The sequence below is a fragment of the Bubalus kerabau genome, chromosome 14 (genome assembly GCF_029407905.1).
Source record: "Bubalus kerabau isolate K-KA32 ecotype Philippines breed swamp buffalo chromosome 14, PCC_UOA_SB_1v2, whole genome shotgun sequence".
Classification (NCBI taxonomy): Eukaryota; Metazoa; Chordata; class Mammalia; order Artiodactyla; family Bovidae; genus Bubalus; species Bubalus kerabau.
In genome coordinates this window covers 970,817-989,912 of record NC_073637.1, presented here as the reverse complement: position 1 = coordinate 989,912, position 19,096 = coordinate 970,817, and positions in this window count along the sequence as shown.

The window sequence follows — 19,096 nt, the reverse complement described above, 5'->3', positions numbered from 1 at the left end:
ACGGTCTCCTTGATATCTCAAGCCCAAGTCCTGAGTTGCGTCCCAGTCCGGCGTGGCAGAGGGCTGGGAACACCCAAGCTCAAGGGCTGAAAGGATCCCAGGGGGACAGCTGGGCCCCAGCAAGTGGCAGGGCAGGGGATGAGGGTGGCCGCCCACAGAGGGCCCTGGAGCAGCACTGGAAGGAGAGCGGTGATGCCTGAGCTCACTCGGGGACGCTGCCCCGCCTGGCACTCAGAGATGTTACTGCCAGCAGCTCTGGGGATGCAGGAAGCCCGGTGAGTGACACCACGCCACCCAGGCCGTGTGGTGGGCACTGCTGACCATGGCCTCGGTTTTCATTCTGGTTCCAGCTGTCCCTCCAAGGGCTGACGGGCTCCTCTTCCGAATGGCACAGATATTTCGCTGTTGTCGCTCATCGTGTGTTTTCCTCTTTACAACCTGTGCTTGCTGCTCTTCCAGTTTAACTTAGGAGCGGCCCTTATGTTCCGCGTTTCTAGTTGTCAGCATTCACTGGGGCTTTCCAGGTGGTGCTAGGGGTAAAGATCCTGCCTGCCAATGCAATAGATAACGAGAGATGTGGGTTCGATCCCTGGGTTGAGAAGATGCCCTGGAAGAGAGCATGGCAACCCACTCCAGTCTTCTTGCCTGGAGAATCCCATGGACAGAGGAGCTAGCGGGCTACAGTCCCTGGGGTCGCAGAGTCAGACACGACTGAAGCAGGTTAGCACACACTCAGGTTTTAGTTCAGTCGCTCAGTTGTGTCCGACTCTTGTCACTCCTTGGATTGCAGCACTCCAGGCTTTCCTGTCCTTCACTATCTCCTGGAGTTTGCTCCAACTCATGTCCATTAAACCATCATGCCATAGACCCATCTCATTCCTGTTTCATCCACGAGAGAGGTGGCTGGGGCTCGGCAAAGTGCCTGGTCCCACTGGGGGGGTGTGAACCTGCCCTCACCGCTCCCTAACCACGTGACTGTCACTGTGTCCTCCTCTGTGAATCGGGAGGGGGCAGCACCTGCTTGCTAAGGCGCACACAGCATCTGGTACATAATCAATGCACCATCCATCTCAGCATTGTATTTACTAATAATAGGGATAGCATTTAATAATCTGCTCCTTTTTCTCTCTTGTCACTTAGCTGTGCTCCAGACCACATCTGCTTTACTTACCCCTGTACATCCCACACCCAGCACAAACAAGACTCAACAAATTTGTGGCTGAAGAGGCAGGAACATATGCTGTCTGTCCTCAAGGAGAGGAAGCTGAGTGATATGGGGGCCTGATGATAACCCTGTGTGATGAGGGGACCCCAGGAGGACCTGTGTGGCTGTGGGGTGGGGTGGGGGCATGGGCAGAACCCCTGATGAGCTCCTGGGGATGGGGAAGGTGGCAGGAAGGAGGGCGGGCTGTTCCTTGTGGGGTGTCCACAGATTGTACCTCACCCCTCACTGAGGACCACTTAGGCCGTTTCCAAACACATGTCACTGTTAGGATGAAACAATCATTGCCCAGCTCCTACTCAATCAATTGCGTAGAATATGTTTCTAGCACTGGAGTACAATCATCTGCTTTATTCATTCCATGCTCCATTCATCCACCCATCCAGCCAGCCATCTGTTCATCCATCCACCCCTCACTAATCCATCCATCCATCCACCCAACCATCCACTCATTAACTCAGCCGATCATCTCAGACCCATTGAGAAGACAGACGCCTCCTCCACTCCTGCTCCCAGGAGGACCCCCAGCGTGATTGACAGGAGCCTCGTGGGGACGACGGGGGAGACACAGAAGGGAGATGCCTGCAGGCCCTCCTCCCTCTGAACGGTGAAGCACCCACCTGGTCCTAACGCCTCCTTGCTGGGGTGTTCAGGCCGGTCCTTTTCCTTCTTGCGAAACAAGCGGCTGATGGAGGACTTGATGCCCTTCTTCTTTGGGGCTTTGTGCAGCGAGCCCTGGCTGCTGGTGCTGCTGCTGGGGTTGTTCCCGGGGCTGTCCTGAGAGCCTGTGGAGCTTCGGGGAGAGAAAACGACCTTTAACTGGCACCCTTGTGCAAACACACACCCCTCCACAAGAGCTACTGATAGAAACGGGCACCCAGCAACACCTGCGCCTCAACCTCGCAGCTGACAGTTGGAGTCTCCTTCACCAACCACACTCCACACAAGCAATGCAGGCTCCCGGCGTCAGACAACCACACTGGGAAGCTGAGATTCTCTGCCTCGAGCTCTCCCGCGAGGAGGGCTTGACTCCAGGCCAGCTGGTGCAGAGGGCGCTCTGACCCTCCCTTAGGGTCGCTGCTCGGCAGGTGACGACGCTCCAGGAGAAGACGAGCTCCCCTGCTCTGGGTAGATCCCCCCGCCTCCCACAGGGTAACCATCCCCGGCCGTGGCAGGAGAGCGACGGTCACCGTGCAGGGCCGCTGGTCAGGTGACCACATGTGCCCTCCATCGAGTGCTGCCTGGCTCAGGACAGGAGCTCAGCAAGTGGTGGTCTGAATGAGGACAGTGTCAGTCACAGGAGGGGACAGGGTCTCCTGAGAGGAGACCCCTGCAGGAAAGGGAGGGACCCTCAAGAGCGAACCCGAGAGGCACGGGGCCGTCACCATCAGGAACGTGCCCCAGGCCGGGCAGACCTCTACCAAGAGCGGGAAGAAAGCTCCCACAGGAGTCAATCTGTAGAGATGGACGTTTTCTAAAATCACTGAGGTCACTGAGCTCTTCTTCCCCAGCACCTGAAGTTCACCACTAAACACAGGCACCGAACTCAGTGGTATTCCTTTAAAATCATCCTTGCAACTCTTTCAAGACAAGAGGCGCAGGGCTCCTGAAACTGACGACGCACACACAGGCCGCTTACTTGTGGGCGTCCCTGAGGTCCTCGTGGGTGGCTGTGCGCAGCGCCCCCGTGTGCAGGCGGCCCAGCCGAAGGGACCGCGGCCAGGCGAGGGTCGAGGGTTCACATCTGATGGCGGTCTTGTCATCTTCTACCTCTTCCCGTAAAGCTGGCAGCTGAGGGAGTGAGCTAAGTGTCAAATTGGCTAACAATAGACTGTTCTGAAAAAGGCAATCACACAGGCTTTACATTATAACCAGAAACTTATTTGAAAATCTATTAGCTATGCTTTCCCCCAAGTACAAAAAAACCGTTGTTATAGCTTAATGCCATCTTAAAGGACTGTCTTGTTCAAAAAAAGTGGGGCTATGGGGCAGCGAGAGCATCTGACTGAGTGCAGAGACCCCGGACGGGAGCCTCCCTGCAGCCGGCCTCGGCCCTCCCTGGAATCCAGCGACCAGATGGCCCTGCGGGGCAGGACAGCAGAGCGATGCTGGCACCGTGGATCCTGTACGGCATGAACTGCCCTGATGACAGGACTGTGCTCATCGCCAGATGCTGCTCAGAAGCACCACAGCTAGAGTACGAAACCTCTCAGCAAAGCCGTCCAGACCTTTCTGTTTGAAGGAGAAAAAGACACAGCTTGTGCCACCATCCAAGATCATTTGTAGTGATGATGCAGGTTACTGGAACCCATGACAACAAGAGAAACACAGAAAAGGTACCTAACCCCTCCACGCGAACACTATGTGCCTGGATCGTATTTCTCGGTAACATACAGACTGGGGACTACCCACTGAAGTACTTACACGCCGTTCGAGTGTCATTCGCTCACAGTGGTTTCCATAAGGCACCCCCAGGTCTTCACTAACAGATGATCTTGTATCACCCTAGAGCGGTGGGAGGTTCAAAAGGGAGGAGATATATGGATACCTATGGCTGATTCATGTTGAGGTTTGACAGAAAAGAAAATTCTGTAAAGCAATTATCTTTGAATTAAAAAATAAACTAATTAAAAAAAAAAAAAAAAGAAGAAGATAATCTCTCTTGGACTCCCAGCGTTTCCGCTGGTCCTGGGTGTGAGGAAAGGAAAGACAGTGTGGGAACAGATTAACCCTGCAGGGTCCAAACAGGTCTCACTGATACATTTTGGTGTGTGGCTAAACCTGGGGAGGTTTTAGGAAACATGCATGGCATGTATTGTTATAAACAATGAGTGCGTTGTCTTAACCAACTAACCTGTGCCTTTTTGGTGGGATTCTGTAAAGAATACTGATGCCATGCAGCCCCAGAGGAGCTTGGTGACAACAAAGTAGCTTAGTGCAAAATACAGCTGAACTCATTTAACAGCAGCTGGATAAACTGGGCTCCCTCCCCTGAGCTCTGACAAGAACCCTCAGACAACAGAAGGCTACAAAGGCTAGAAATTTTCCACATGGAACTGAACAGGGATCAATCTCAAATTCAAGTTAAAATAAGCATTTATAAAAATCAGAAAACAACAACCAACAGAGCAGGGAAGTGACACACCTGGGTTGACTATGGACTCAGTGGAGACAAACACCTGCCTCGGAGTCAGGGCCCAGGCCAGCCCCTTCCCCCGGGCCTCCTCCTGAGGAAGGCCTCTGGGTCTGCAGCCTGGCTGCCCTCCCCCAGGATGGGAGCTGCCCCACTGGTGCCACATGTGGCTAGGAAGGGCAGTGCCGTGTCCTCGCTGAACAGGAGGGCAAAGCAGGCCACAGAGCGGGCGAGCGGCACGCCCAGGTCACCAACCCCAGGGGGACGGCGCTGCTCTGCTGTGCCCAGCAGAAGGGCTCCCGGGCACTGAGCCACCTGAACTGGAGCACGGCCACCCCAGTCCTGCGGGAAGGCCCAGGAGTGCTCGGTCAGCGGGCTGGGAGCAGGAGAGGGACAAGGAAGGCCAGCCCTTGGGGCACTGGACTCCAACAACAGGGGCTCATCCAAGTGACCCGAGGGGAGAGGCAGAGAGCTCCCTCCTGATGCTCCCTCCATCAGGGATGCCGTGATGGACACGAGAGCCTCTGGAGGAAAGCGGGCTGGACAGCACCACGGTTAAGTGTCCAGGCTCTGATCAGACCAGTCCACACCACGTTGCTGGGTGTGAGAGCCTGGGCAGGGTGCCCGGCCTCGCTAAGCCTCAGTGTCTATGTCTGCTGAACGGGGATAGCAGTAGACTGGACCTCACCTGGGGATGAGATGACAGACTCGGAAAGCACGTGCCCGGCACACAGAGTCTCCTGCACACTGCTACCCACCATCATTAAATTGGCTTCCTGCAAATCTAACATCTATGGCTCTGATTCAGTCATTTCTTATATGAAAACACTAAGCGGAAATTCCATGGTGGTCCAAAGGTTAAGACTTGGCACTTTCACTGCCGGGACACTGGTGTGATCCCTGGTTGGGGAACTAAGATCCCATAAGCTGTGCAGCACGGCCAAAAACATAAGTACAGAAATTTTTAAAAATAATAAATAATACTATGTCTATTATAAACAAGCATGAGATGATCAGAAGGCCAACAAGTGGGAGAAAGGCACACTGTTACAATTGTCCCAACGAATGACCAATTTCCAACAGAACCATCAGCACATTTTAAGTGGTGGGTGAGTTTCATCACTTCCATTAAACCGTCAATTATTCACCAGGACATAACCACACAGTGTTCATTCACGTTAAACGATAAGGACTCTTCAATACTTCACAGAGAAACAAAGGCCTCCTAAATTACTCAATAGTTTACCTTTCGACGCTGCTTCCTTAAATCACTAGGCTGATAGATGCATGCAAAGAAATGAAGAGAAACCAGATTCATTGCGACTTTGAAGCTAAAATTTCAAGAATCCGTAGAGGCAAATACAGTAAAGCAAAAATGATGGCAAACATGTAAGTGACATGAAGATTTAGAGAAATGTGACTGGAAACAGAACATTTTTTTGACCACAGAAGTTAAATAAGCTATTCAAGATTTACTAGAGAAACACTATAAATTATTACTCAGGAAGATACCATTCTATTACAACATCATGATTTATTAAAGCACAGCATTCTGTACAACAAAGGGCCTTAACAGGTGTCTATTCTCAGCCAAATCTCTCTATAAGTTAGTTTCTCTTAATCAAAAACATGTTACACTTTAAATTAGTAATTTAACTGATGAGGAAGTTACCATAATACCTAGTTTAACATTGAACAAATCTAACCACCTCTTGGACATTCATGTAAAATCCTGACATAGAATTTGATTTAAAACTTCTCAAAATAAATTCATTAAAGCAAGTTCCCTGTGAAAATATGTAAGAATGAAAGCTAGCACAATAGCAGGTGCAGTCTTTACATTTTATTAACCATAGAAGATACTTTTTTAACGAGTCTAATAGAGACATTAACTGTGCAAAAGCTGATGAGATTTACAGTCTTAAATACAAGCACCAACACAGAAAGGATATTGTGTCAGTTCAGTTCAGTTCAGTCGCTCAGTCGTGTCCGACTCTGTGCGACCCCATGGACTGCAGCCTACCAGGTTCCTCCGTCCATGGGATTTTCCAGGCAAGAGTACTGGAGTGGGTTGCCATTGCCTTCTCCTGTAACTGCATAGTGATACACCAATTCAACTTACTGCTATGGGGGAAAAACACCATTTAATGAGACATGAAGACAAAGCACAAACCTGACTAAGGGGACACACGCTGTGGACCACAGCACGGCTATGACCAGAGCAAGTGAGGGGACGGGGGAGGGGAGATGGATGGGTAAACTACAGCCTCGGGGCCTGGGGGGGGATCTGGATTCATGACGACTAAGCAGACAACAGGATGAGAGAGGGAATCAAAACCAATGATGAAAGCAGACACACTGTCAGAGAACTCCAACAGCAAGGAAAACATGCAGAACTGTTCTTTTCCAAATATTCGGAAAGGAATCAAGCATGAAACCACAGAGAAATCATCAAAGAATTTTAAATATCAACTAATTAGCCAATGATGCAAATTATAAAAACAGTGTGTCAAAAGACCACAAAATGGACTAGTTACCACTTCACAGGCCGCTAAAATGATTCACGGTTAATTTAATTATAAGCTGACTAACAATGCAGCTAACATGCAATGGGTGGTAACAGAAAAAAGAGACAATACAAGTCCAGTTACAAAGCAGGATGTTGTACACGTGATTTCATGGGGTGAACAGCAATGCACTCACAACACCTAAGCTAAACACACAAGAAAGCTGGAACATGTGCTTTAGAGCCACACACTCTGTCACCAAAAGCCCTAGGTCGTCATCCCAGTTTTAGACTCGGAAAAGTGAGGCAGCCCGACGTCTTCCCTGGGGCCCTGGGGCCCTGGGCTTTTAACCTGGTTTCACACGCAGAGCTGGTCTGAGCGCGTGGCCAGGTCCATCAGTAAGCAGACCAATGTAGATTCTTGGTTTTGTTCCCACCGCATGCCCTGCACCCTGTAGCCAGGCATCCCCAGTGGAAAATCTGCTGTACGGCTTTCCCATGTCATGAGAGCTGCCTATGGTTACTTTCACGAAGCTGTCTGCTCCCTGAGAACAGAAACTTCCCTGCAGCTGCTGTGCCCTGCACAAGGCCAGGCCCAACGTTACAGAGGCAGGCTCTGGCTGAGTTCATGATGACGTGCTAAGTGGTGGTCCAAATATCAAGACTAATTTGTCGCTGTGCCATTGTGGAATGATTAAAGACGAGGCAGTTTAAAAACTTTTAGACCTCTGAGAGTAGCAAATGTACCTGATTTTCTTCTGGGTATAAAGAGAAAAAACAAAAAACAAACAAAAAACAGCATGCTGGGGGAGGGATGCGGCAGGGAGGAGGCAGTCACATACCAGAGTCATGATGCCCAGCTGGTCTCCCTCCTGCGCCAGGCTCTGCTGCCTCCTTCTGGGCTTGGGCAGGGGCGGGCAGGAGCCAGCATGCGAGGAGGTGGGAAGCAGGTTGAGGGAGCTCACTGATTTAAAACGACGGAGGCTGCCTAAGCTCCCCCTGCCCTCCCTGCTCTCAGTCTCCTCGGCCCGCTGCTCCGTGTTCTCCTTCTCTTCTTCGATCAACCTAAAATAGAATAAAATGCGTCACCTGCCTTTGTCAGCAGAGGAACCTGTCTGGACAATAAATCTGGGCTGGCATTCTGTGTCATGATTAGCAAATTCCAGAAACAGTTGCTCAATTAACATCTCAGACAAAAGGTTCTACCTTTCCTCTTTGGAATATTCTCAAACTTAGAATAACTTAGCCTTGAGTCTTACAAACTGGCCCTGACCATCCACGCTTGATTTCACTTATTTACTCTAACATTCTGAAGGGGCCCCGGTGGCAACTCTCTTTCCTGTGAAGAGATACCTCATTGACAACCCTTACCTCCCCTGCTCTCAGGGCAGAGATGCACGTCAGTGCCTCAAGTCTTTTCCTCTGGGAATCAGGAACTCTGTATAATCAAAACAGCAATTCACAAACAAGCTGCAGTTTCTAAACACAAGTCTCCAGACCAGATGAAGTGCTGAGTTGATCATTTTTTTTTTTTTTTTTAAGGTTGAATACATACAAACGCATCACTTGATGAAGTTCTCCATCAGCTTTGTGTGAGTTTCTGGATTCATGTCAATGTGCTGCATTAACCTAGAATTCACAGTTTCTGCTCTTCTCCCCTAATGTGTGGTGGATGTTTTTATATAGCAGTTTAAATATACGATTATGCAAATACAATGATTTTCAAATTAAAATACAAGATTCTTACAGGAAGTAAACTCTCCAGCTTCACTTCAACTCATACATCTGGAAAGTTTTTCACTGTTGATAACAAGTTGATGGACAGAATTGACCGTTTACATCAAGTCAACTTGTCGCATAAGGAAAAATCACTTTTACCTGAAAACTTGCTGTAAAAATAAAAATATTAATCTATAACCGTTCCATATTTCCTGCAGGGATGCAGAAAGACCATCTTTCTGAGCTCGTCTGTGCTCAAACACGGCCCACAAAGCTGTCTGTCTTGGCGTGAAATGGGCAGGTGACACCACCTGCGTTTGCTGGTTGTCCCGTTCACCCCCTGCCTCTCCCCCGGAGCCCCGCGCTCGGCCGACAGGAACGGGCACCTCGGCCTGGGCTGACGTGATGAGACCAGTCTGAGCAGCAGCTCTGCCTGGTCCTGTGCAGGGTCACCGGCCTGCGGCCACTCTGAACGTGGACTCGGGACACGGGCATAGCTGGGCAGGTGTGGCACCAGGCAGGCCTCGGGGCCCCCAGCCACCTGGCTGCACCCAGACCCAAGGCCCCCTGCTCACCACGAGGCAGGCCTTTGGATTCTATCCTGTTTTGAAAATTGTTATAACTGCCAAGAAGGTGTCTAAAGAAAACATCTTAAATATACTGATGAGATGAGAAAAACTCAAACACACGTCCTTGGACCACTGTCTTACAACAAGCCAATCTTCATACTACATTAAGTTAAAAAGGAAAAGGCAGATCTGAGTGGGAATTTGCCAACCCCAAAACCCCAGCTTTCACCAGGTGGCTTTTCACCAAAACGTGGGGGGCTCTGAGGGACACAGGAGGGTCCACGGGCCGCAGGGGACACCGCCTCGGCACCTCACCCACCTTGGGGCTCAGAGCTGAGGGGGGACACCCCACAACGCCGCCCCCCCCCCCGCCCCCACAGAGTGCTGACACCACACCGTGGACAGAACGCCCCGGCTGCCCGAGCTCTGTAATCAAGGGCCATCTCAAAACTGAAAATTCTTGAAGCAGACCTGAGGTCAGGTTTCTTACTATGGAACACTCAGACGTCCCTAGGAGAAGACAGCTCCTCAGAGAAACCGAGTTTCTGGGGACCTGAGTTCAGGATCACCCACCGGATCTCTTCATTGATGGCGTCCAGCTGCTCCTGCATCATCACGGTCAGAGTCTTGGCATTGGCCTGCCTGCTGGGCGACAGCTGAGTGGCCGAGCTGAAGAGGGTGACCCTGTCGCCCTCGTCGTCAGACACGCCCTCGTCACTCTCAAACGCCTGGGCCACATCGGCCAGCATGCTGGCTTGCTGCGTGCGCTCCCAGTCCTGCTCCTTCGGGGTCTGCACCTGGGCATGAGAGGACCACGTCTCGTCAGCGACATTCAGGGCAGCTCAAGTCTATCAGGAACTGAACCCAATTTTACATGGAAGCCCTGACTGTGGATGAATGGGCCATGCTCATGAGACACTGCCATCTCTTAAGCGAACAGGACTCAAGAAACAGGCAGGGGGAGAATCCAGTTCCTAGATGGCCTGGTGACACCCAGGTCACAGCATGGACGGCAGGCAATCCTATGAGGTTATTCACAAGGGTGGGCTGATGGAGTCAGAGACAGAAACCGAAAATTACAAAAATACATCCATGCCTCCATCAGCCAGGCTGGAAGAAAATAAGAAAAAAGAACCCTTCAGCTCGGCAGCCGCTGGGTCCCTATCAGCGGCCATCACTGGTACCAGTTCACCAGAGTGTGCCGTCCTTGCAGGCTCCCAGTCCTCCGTTTCCCAGGCTGGTCTGAACACCCACAGAGAGGCGCGAGCAGGGGCAGCCAGGAGACGGGAGGGCCAGCCCCTCCGCGGCTCTCCTCTCGGGACACAGGCCCTCGGGCTGTTCTGGAGGATGGCTCCTCGCACCGCAAGGCTGGCTCTGTCATCAGAGACACATGGGATTGTGCCTGCGGTGCCCCGTGCCACCCTCCCGCTCTCACACCTCACACCCTTGTCTCTGCAAACGTCCCCCCTGCCACACTCTCACCCAGGTCCTGCCTTCTTTCCCAGACATGACCTCAAAGGAACTGAGGGGCAGCCTCGAGGTGCTGGCTTGCTGGCTCCCTGTCCCCTGTGGCCAGTGCCCTCGCCTCCTGTCTTCGTCACGACCCCGCCCCAGGGCTGGGCTACCCCATTCGCTGGCTCCAGGACCACCTGCCATCATTCCTGCTCTGCTCCAGCGAACCAGCTGCCTATGGGTTCACCCCCATCAGCCCGGTCGGCATGTCCTCTCCCTTCTCTCGCCTTCCAATCGCACAAGGGGAACCAGCAGATTCCTCCTCCAGGGCTCCCTGCAGCGCCCACTGCAGGTCTCTGAAAGCTCCTTGGGAGTGGCCTCTACGGTCCCCCTCCCCGCCCGGTCTCCACTTCTCTGCCAGCAGGCGGTGAGCCCCGCCCTGCAGGGCAACTCCCCGGGGGCTCGAGGAACCCATGTTACCAAGCCCCCTCCCTTCCTTGCCCTCCCCCACGACACCCCCCCCCAGCATGTCTCTCCCTGGGCTCCAGGCCCTGCCCTCCCTGCGGTTATTCCTCAGTCCCTTGCGCCCCTTCTCAACCTTGGAATGCAGGATGCCCCACAGCTCTACCCTTGCACCCCATCTCTCTCCACCGGCACCTGCCTGGTGACTTTACCATGCTCGTGCCTTTAAATGCCATCTGTATGCCCACGACCCCAAGTCCACCCTGAGCTGAATGAGTCCTCTCCCGGATGCAGGCCGGAACACTCAGCTGTTCTCCTGACACGTCCCTGGGACACCCCATGGGCTTGTCCACCTCAACAGGGCTGAGGCCCGGCTCTTAGCTCCCAGCCCCGGCAGCCCTCCTCACCTCAGGAAACAGGCTCTGGCCTCGAGCTGCTCAGGCCTGAGCCCAGGCTCCTCCCTGATGCAGCCCGCTCTCTCCCTTGTCCCCGCTGGTTGACATGACCCTTTTTCTATCTCCGAGTGGCTACTTCTCTTCCTGCCTCCAGGTCTCTGGTTCAAGGTCACCCTCCTGGTGTCACCTCACTGGCCACCCTGTTTACACACGATCGTCCCCTCCTCCTTGGACAACTCAGCCACTCTGGTCTCCTTTCCCTGCTCATTACTGTTCAACAGGCTGCACGGGTTTAAAAAGGGGTCCACAAATTCTTCCATCCTCCTCCCTTCAAGAGGCAGAAGGGGCAACTCCTGCTCAGCCCCTGAGCGAGGCAGGACTTAGCAGCTCACTCTCGCAAACATAAGTGAAGGTGTGCGGCCTCGAGACCAGGGCGTGAAGGGCCCCGGGCTAAACCCCGCACTCTTGCTCTCAGAGGGTGTTCCGCGGAAAGCCAGGCCATGGGAAAGCCACAGGGCAGGGACCTCGGCCTGTCCCCAGCAGCCAGGTGAGTCTGAAAGCCTGCCATCCAGCCCTGGGGTGCCTTCCCGCGTCTGTGCCCTCAGGAGGCCCTGAACCAGGCCCGCTTGCTACAATGCACAGGCACTGAGGACTGTGAGCTGCTCCCTGGGAAGTCACTAAGCTCTGCAATGATTCGTTACGTAGCAGTGGATCAAGAACACACACGGTTTTTAATTCACTGCTGGAGTCCTACTTCTGACCATGTCTGGCCCAAACTAACTGCTCACTGAATGTGGAAGCTCAAAACACAGACATGTATGAACAAATACATGGCATGAATGAGGTGAAAACATAAAGGCACTTAAACTTCCAATGAGAATTCCTCTCACTATAAGCTGATGGATATGTGTATCCATTTACTCGTAGGACGATTTCAAAACTGTGCTAATTAGTACCATGCTGGGCCTCACAATAGGCCACAAATTATTAAAATTGGTTAAGGAAAAAAAGCATGCCTTAAAAGTAAACTCTTAGCCAGAAAAAGGAAAATGGGAAGACGTAAAGCGACCTATCAGCGCTTTGTTCCAAACCCACCTCAGGACCACAGTGTGAGGGGGCAGGTGCCTCACAAGGTGCCCACCAGGGATGGGAAGGGGGCGGCGGGGTCCTTGCCTCGGATGGCTCATCGTGCAACGCTGCCAGCCGGCCTTTCTGGGGGCACCACAGCACCGCCCCGTTGCCCAAGGAGTCTGCCGGCCGGTCCGCCACAGGGAACCTGAGGTCCGGGGCGCTGCCCAAGTGGGGTCGGCTGAAACACACGGCAAAGAGCAGCACTGTTAGAAGAAAAGAGAGCTCACTCTGTCAGACGGGCCAAAGCCTGTCCATTTGGAAGATCGGCAATTTCACAGCAAAAGGGCCCCCGGGAGGGCACTGCCCTCCTGGCTCCAATAGCAACAGGCCGCCCGCTGCTCCGCAGACACTCAGGGCTCATCCCCAGCAGCTGGAAAACTCCTGTATGTGGGGAAGGCAGTGCTGACGCGAGGGTGTGGAGCTGACTAGGACAGGATCGGCTGTCTGGGGTTGGGGCGTCCAGGGTCCCCCTGGAGCCCGCTCTCAGGTCCCAGGGCAGGGCCTGCACCTGCTCTGCTTTCCCCCTGGCACCCCACCTCCCCTTCGGCCCACGCCTGCTCTGACCTCCCTCTCCCACGGGAAGTCCGTGGATCACAATCACCGGTCTGCCTGGAACACTGTCTGCACGGCTCTCAGTGTTTTTAAAGGTGCCTCAGACAACCCGCAGCAGAAAAGCCTCAGACCCACAGCTCGGAGCTGAGCACCATTGGTGTCTCCCATTAAAGCAGAGGTGAGCGTGTCACCGGACTCTGGGCTGAACAAGGCCCAGCACAGATGCTCAGGCCCTGAGCACTAAGGCCTGGGCCTGCAGGTGCCAGGAGCTCACTCAGCAGGGGCCTGCTGGGAGGCAGGGCGGCCCCGCCTTGACTGTGAGCCGCCTGCACTGCAGGACCGCCTGGGCTCTGCTCAGTCTTCTCTCTGGGAAGAGGGGGGTGCCTTCACGTGCAGGAGTCCCTAAACCCAGGAGACAGGGCCTTCCTCCGAGGACAGGACACCCCATACGCTGCAGAGTGGCCAGGGCCGACCACCAGCTCAGCCTGCTCGGGGTCACACGCTGCTCTGCTCGACGGTTTTGCAAGGAACACTGTGCTGCACAGGAGATGGAAGTCTGGAATCTCCCGGAGCTACCCTGTCTTCCCTCCCATCTCCCCTCCCTCCTGACAGAACTGTTCCCTTCTCTGCTCCACTTCCACCCAAGGGCCTGGGGCTAGAGCACACTTGGGAACTGGGTGGGGGGTACGACACAGTCCCGCTGTGGACTGCGGGCCCTCGAGGGTCCTCTGAGGGCCACAGAGGCCTCCGGGTTGGGTCACCCCCCAACCATCGCCTCCCAGTCCCCTCGCGGGGTGCAGCCTTCATCTCTCTCCCCCTCCTCACCCGAAGCTCTTTCCTCAGGGAGAAGGTCTCAGAGACAAGGTGACCAATTCCTCTGGGAGGTCCCACCAAATACGCCGTGCCTGCCCTGCCTGGGAGCCAGTTTTCAGTCCCCACTCCCTCCCTCCTGAGGCAGCACAGTGCCCCCCACCCAGCCCACACTGCCCACAAGCCCCACTCCGAGGCCCCACCTGTGCTGCTAAGTCACTGCTGTGACCCCTCCAGAGCTGCCTCCTGGAGGCACCCCTCCCTCGCACCAGCCGCTGTGGCCCACTGTCTTCAGAGCACAGCGGCTCCTCCTGCCCCGCGGCTGCTTCCTCTTCTCGTCTCTCACTCTCACTGACACACACGGGACTGGTGACCAGGACCCAGGCTTCTCCATCTGAAGCCCCCAGTTGTGTCAGGCCTCGGGTCCTGGCACCAGGTCCCTCCTCGTTACCCAAAAACCCCCAAGAGGAGGAGGCCGTGTCCACCTCCTCTTCCTCCACTGTCTACGCAGTCCTCCTCACACTCACCTCGTCCACCCCGGGAGCAGGGGTTCCCCACCTCTGACAGCCCCAGCCCCTCACCCTGGAGGAGCTCTGCCACCAAGTCTGGCCACGTCCCCTCCTGTTCTACAGGGCACGTGCTCTCCTTGAACTCCACCCGCCGTGGTTTCAGACACAGGACCAGTTTCTGGCTCTGCCTTTGTCTCAAATGACATCTCCTTTTCTCTAGAAGAAGGCTGGGTGGGGGCTCTGGACTGCGAGGATCCCCTAAGCACACAAACACAGAAATATGCGTATGGGCTCCAAACTGTCTCCTAAGTCAGGCTGCAAGCAGTAGTCGATTTCCTACAGATGAATGAATGTCACCAGTAAGCACTTAATCACCTTTGCTAGAGTTTCTCTCTCACTTGTGACCGTTTTCCGTGAAGAAGCCAAAGAAACATTTAAATACTCAATAAGAATTACCGCCCCTCTAACAACGAGGAAGAAAAAAGCAGGATGCTCAGTAATCTGCTCGCCTCATTCACAAGCCAGGTGATTCCTCCCACCGCAGTCAAAAGACTACAGGTCATTAACCTTCTGCGACTCTTCAGAAACATCGGTGTCACAGTCTGTCAGGCCCCTCAAATGAATACGCCCAAATATCAACTGGTCGGCCCCCTACTTCCAAACCTCTGCCTGTGGTTTTGAGTGTTGTCAATCCTGTGACTACCACTCCGTGGTACCAAGTTTGACCCTAAGGAACGATGCTTGTCTCTTCCCTCTCGCTGGCCACGAAGCTACAGGCTCCTTGAGGTGCGACCATGAGCAACACCCAGTCATACTGTCCACACACCAGACAGGCCCTTGTCACACTCGACAGCGCTGAGGGGAGCTGCCCGGGGGAGCAGCCTACCTGTGGTGGAAGGGAGCCCCTCGCAGTCTCGTCTGGTCCACTTCGGCTCTCAGGGGTTCCAGGTTTAGAATCAGCTGGTCCTACGAAACAGCAAATGACACAGCCTGCACCGCTTGCTTTCTGGATGTCAAGTGACTTGCACCAAAATGTGCAGAACAGGTTACGTGAGTAGGTATCAACTCCCAACATTTTAATTCTGAGAAAATGTTCTCTAAGAGTCCCTAGCAAATAGAAACACTCAGAACAATATTAACCCTTATAAACCATAATGAGGAGGAAGTTCCATCTCAGGTGTAGAAAAGGTTTCTCTGGAGGAAACATGGCAAGCCATTAACAACGATGAAGTCTGTAGAGAGAAGCTGGACTTCAGGCGGGGGGTTCGTGTCAGGGGGACACGACTCACTCTATTGCCCTCCCTCCTCTCACTGCTTTCAATTGTCTCCATGGAGTTCACCTGCATCCCTCACATTCATTCCTCTACAGCCCACTTCACTTGCTCATGGGGTAAAACAAGTCAAACGGGCCAAGTCTGTGAGTCACTCAACTCAACCTGGAAGCTCTGTGCTGTCGGCCATGGCAGTCACTCGCCTCGTGCAGCCCCTGAGCACGTGAGACAGGCTGCTGCAAAGCCCGATGTGGAAATCACACAGAGGATTTCAAGACTCGTGGTGAAAGAAGGACGTCGAGTAGCCCGTTGGTTTTTAGGAAATTTTAGATTGTGTAGGTGGCTCGTATTATCTTTCTGACACACAGCACAGCCCACGTGAATGGCTCACGCTTTGTCTCAGCTCTTGGGTGAATCCAGAAAGGACTACTCAGAATTCTGAACCACACACAACAGCCACACACTCTAAATCCATCTATAATGCAAACACATTCAGTGTTCAAAACCAGAAGTGCTATACGTGTTACAGCAGTGGATTCGCCATAAGGAGAATGTAACTCGACTTCTGCTAAGCATCTGCTCAAACTCATGTCCACTGAGTTGGTGATGCCGTCCAACCGTCTCATCCTCTGTCATCCACTCTCTTCCTGACTTCAATCTTTCCCAGCATCAGGGTCTTTTCCAGTATGAAAATTCATATTAAAAAACTGGAAATAATTACCTCAAACAATTTTTAAATGCAATAACAAAGTTGCCAAGTCTGTGTTTTATAAAATGAGCATCAATTTCAAGGTTTAAAAAGCTGTTTCAGAACCTACTGTATTAAAAAAAAAATGGAGAGAAGACAAAAGAATCATCTATTTGAGATTGGCTCTGTATGAGAAACTGCTGAGACGAACTGACGGGACGGGTCATGGGTATTTATTATACTACTCCATCCACTTTTGTGCATGTTTGCAATTTTCCATCGTAATACATTTTCAAAGTTTATTTTCTGTTAAAGCAGAGTCTTCTCCAGCAACACAATTCGAAAGCATCAATTCTTCAGTGCTCAGCCTTCTTTATGGTCCAACTCACACCCATACGTTACTACCGGAAAAACCATAGTTTTGAGTATATGGTTTGTCGGCAAAGTGATGTCCCTACTTTTCAATATGCTGTCTATGTTGGCCATAGCTTTCCAAGGAGCAAGCATTTTTTAATCTCATGGCTGCAGTCACCGTCTGCAGTGATTTTTGAGCCCAAGGAAACAAAACCTGTCACAGCTTCCACAATAAGGCATTGGCATTCAAAGATTTTTAAAGCAAAACAAAAGTTGACTTTGAATTGGCTTAGTCTAGTCATAAACAGCATCCCGATCTCAACAGCCTCCGAGCAGCAGTTATGAAAGTAAGAAGTGCACCCCTGATCGGGAGATATTGAGCTCTCCGCCTAAGCGGGGAGGGCGCCTCACCGCGGGTCGCATGATGGGAGTCAGAACCACTGCCCCCTGGAAGCCCGCCTGTGAGGCTCTGCAGTCCAAGCCCAAGAACACAGGTATGGTGGGGACAGTACTGACACGTGAGGCTGGACCCGGGATCCCCACTCCATTTCCTGGATGGTCTGTATTGCCGTGTGGCCAACCTTTCCGGGAAACCTCTCTCAGGACTCGGTGACGCGAGCCTCCACCATCACCCTTTCCTGTCGTGATGCGCCTTCTGTCGCAGCACAACTGCGGTTCTCCTGTCTAGAGGCAGCCATCCTACACACACACCGTGTCTGGACCAGCAGTTTGGCATGTGGGACTCCAGCGCCACGTCCGAGGCAAGCAGGCTCCACACCTGGGCGCCATGCCTTCAGTTTCATGGGCCCCGGGCTGGCACCCCAGGTTTGTCTGAGGGGCAGTCGTGAGGTCCACCTGTATCCCAAGCAGCTCCCCGGACTGGCTGGTCAGAGCAACAAGCAGCCTCTTTGAATGTGGGGAGGCCCTGGCTCCTGCCCACTGCCTATGGGCGACCACCTCTGGCCCTGCTCCCGAGGAGGTGGGTGCCCGGATCAGCAGATGGGCCACACAGGCACACACTCGATGCCAGAGACGGGAGTGGTGGAGAAAGGCAGTGCTGGCCCCCGCCCAAGCCACGTCTCCTGCCCAGACGCCGCCTCCCCGTCAGCACAGGCACCCGCTGCAGCTCCTTGTTCTTTTCCTCCAGTTGGGCCTCCATCTGGCGCAGCCTATCCTCCATGCTGCTGTGTCTCTCTCTCCTGCCTGTCGGCCAAGAACAGCGTCAGCTCCGCTCACAACAACCCTGTCTTGACGGCACGCGGGCTGTGATCGCAGGGGCGGCAAGCGGGCCATGCTCTGTGCGAACCACGGGCCCTGGGTTCGCGGGGGGCACGCCCGCATGCCTGCTCACACAGCCTGCGCGGCTTCGTGTGTGACACATGGCTCACGGAGGGTGCTGGTGACCAGCTCGTGAGAGGAGACGTGCTCCCCGTGCCCCGGGCCCCACACCCAAGGCTGCTGCGTTCCCCCCTTGGACTGCCTGTGGCGAGCCCGCGCGGGCAGCAGACAGCGGCAAATGCGAGGCACACGTTCTACCTTCCTAAGCCGGGAAGGAAGTTCGAACCGTTTAGCCTCCTGAGTGGTAGAGCTTCCGGAAGACAAAAGGTCGGACTACAAGGCCGACTGGGGATGGACAGCAGAGATGCCAGGGGAGAGGAGAAACCAAGCCTGGAGAGGAAGATCACAGCAGAAGGGTGCCCCCTGGCGGCTGTTAGTGACCCTGCTCTGGGAGGGTCGGCGAGCACGGGACACCGGCAGCCTCCCGCGACGTGATGGCCCCTCGGGCGCTCACTGAGCTCCTGGCAAGGCTTCCGACAGCCGCGTCAGCACAGACCCGGCCCGACTCTCTATGTTCAGCCAGTGCCCACCGGCAGCGCAGGGCAACACCTTTCCCGCCACAAGGACAGGATGGCTGGCTGGCTGGCAATGGGGTCGATGCCCCCAGCAGCGCCACATCCCACGGGCATGGCCTCTCACCCGCGGGCTCCTGGGGACGGCGAGTGGGGAGTGGGGCCTCGGGTCTGCACGTGCCCTGCTGGGACTTCTTTAACAAGTGTATGGATAATGACTTAAAACTGTGTTCATTACAGAGCTATTTTGGCCATCTCTTAAACGAGAATGGGATTTTTCTAGGTCTCTATCCTGCTAGGCTTTGAGTGGCTGACTGAACTCTGAGCAGCAGTGACTTGGAGCTGAAGCGTCCTAGGGACACACACAACTCGGGACAAAACTGGAGGGAAATTAACGTAGGGATGACGCAGAAGTGGGGCCTGCCTGACACTCAGGGAGCGCTCCCATCTCAGACGGGCAGCACGACCCCCGC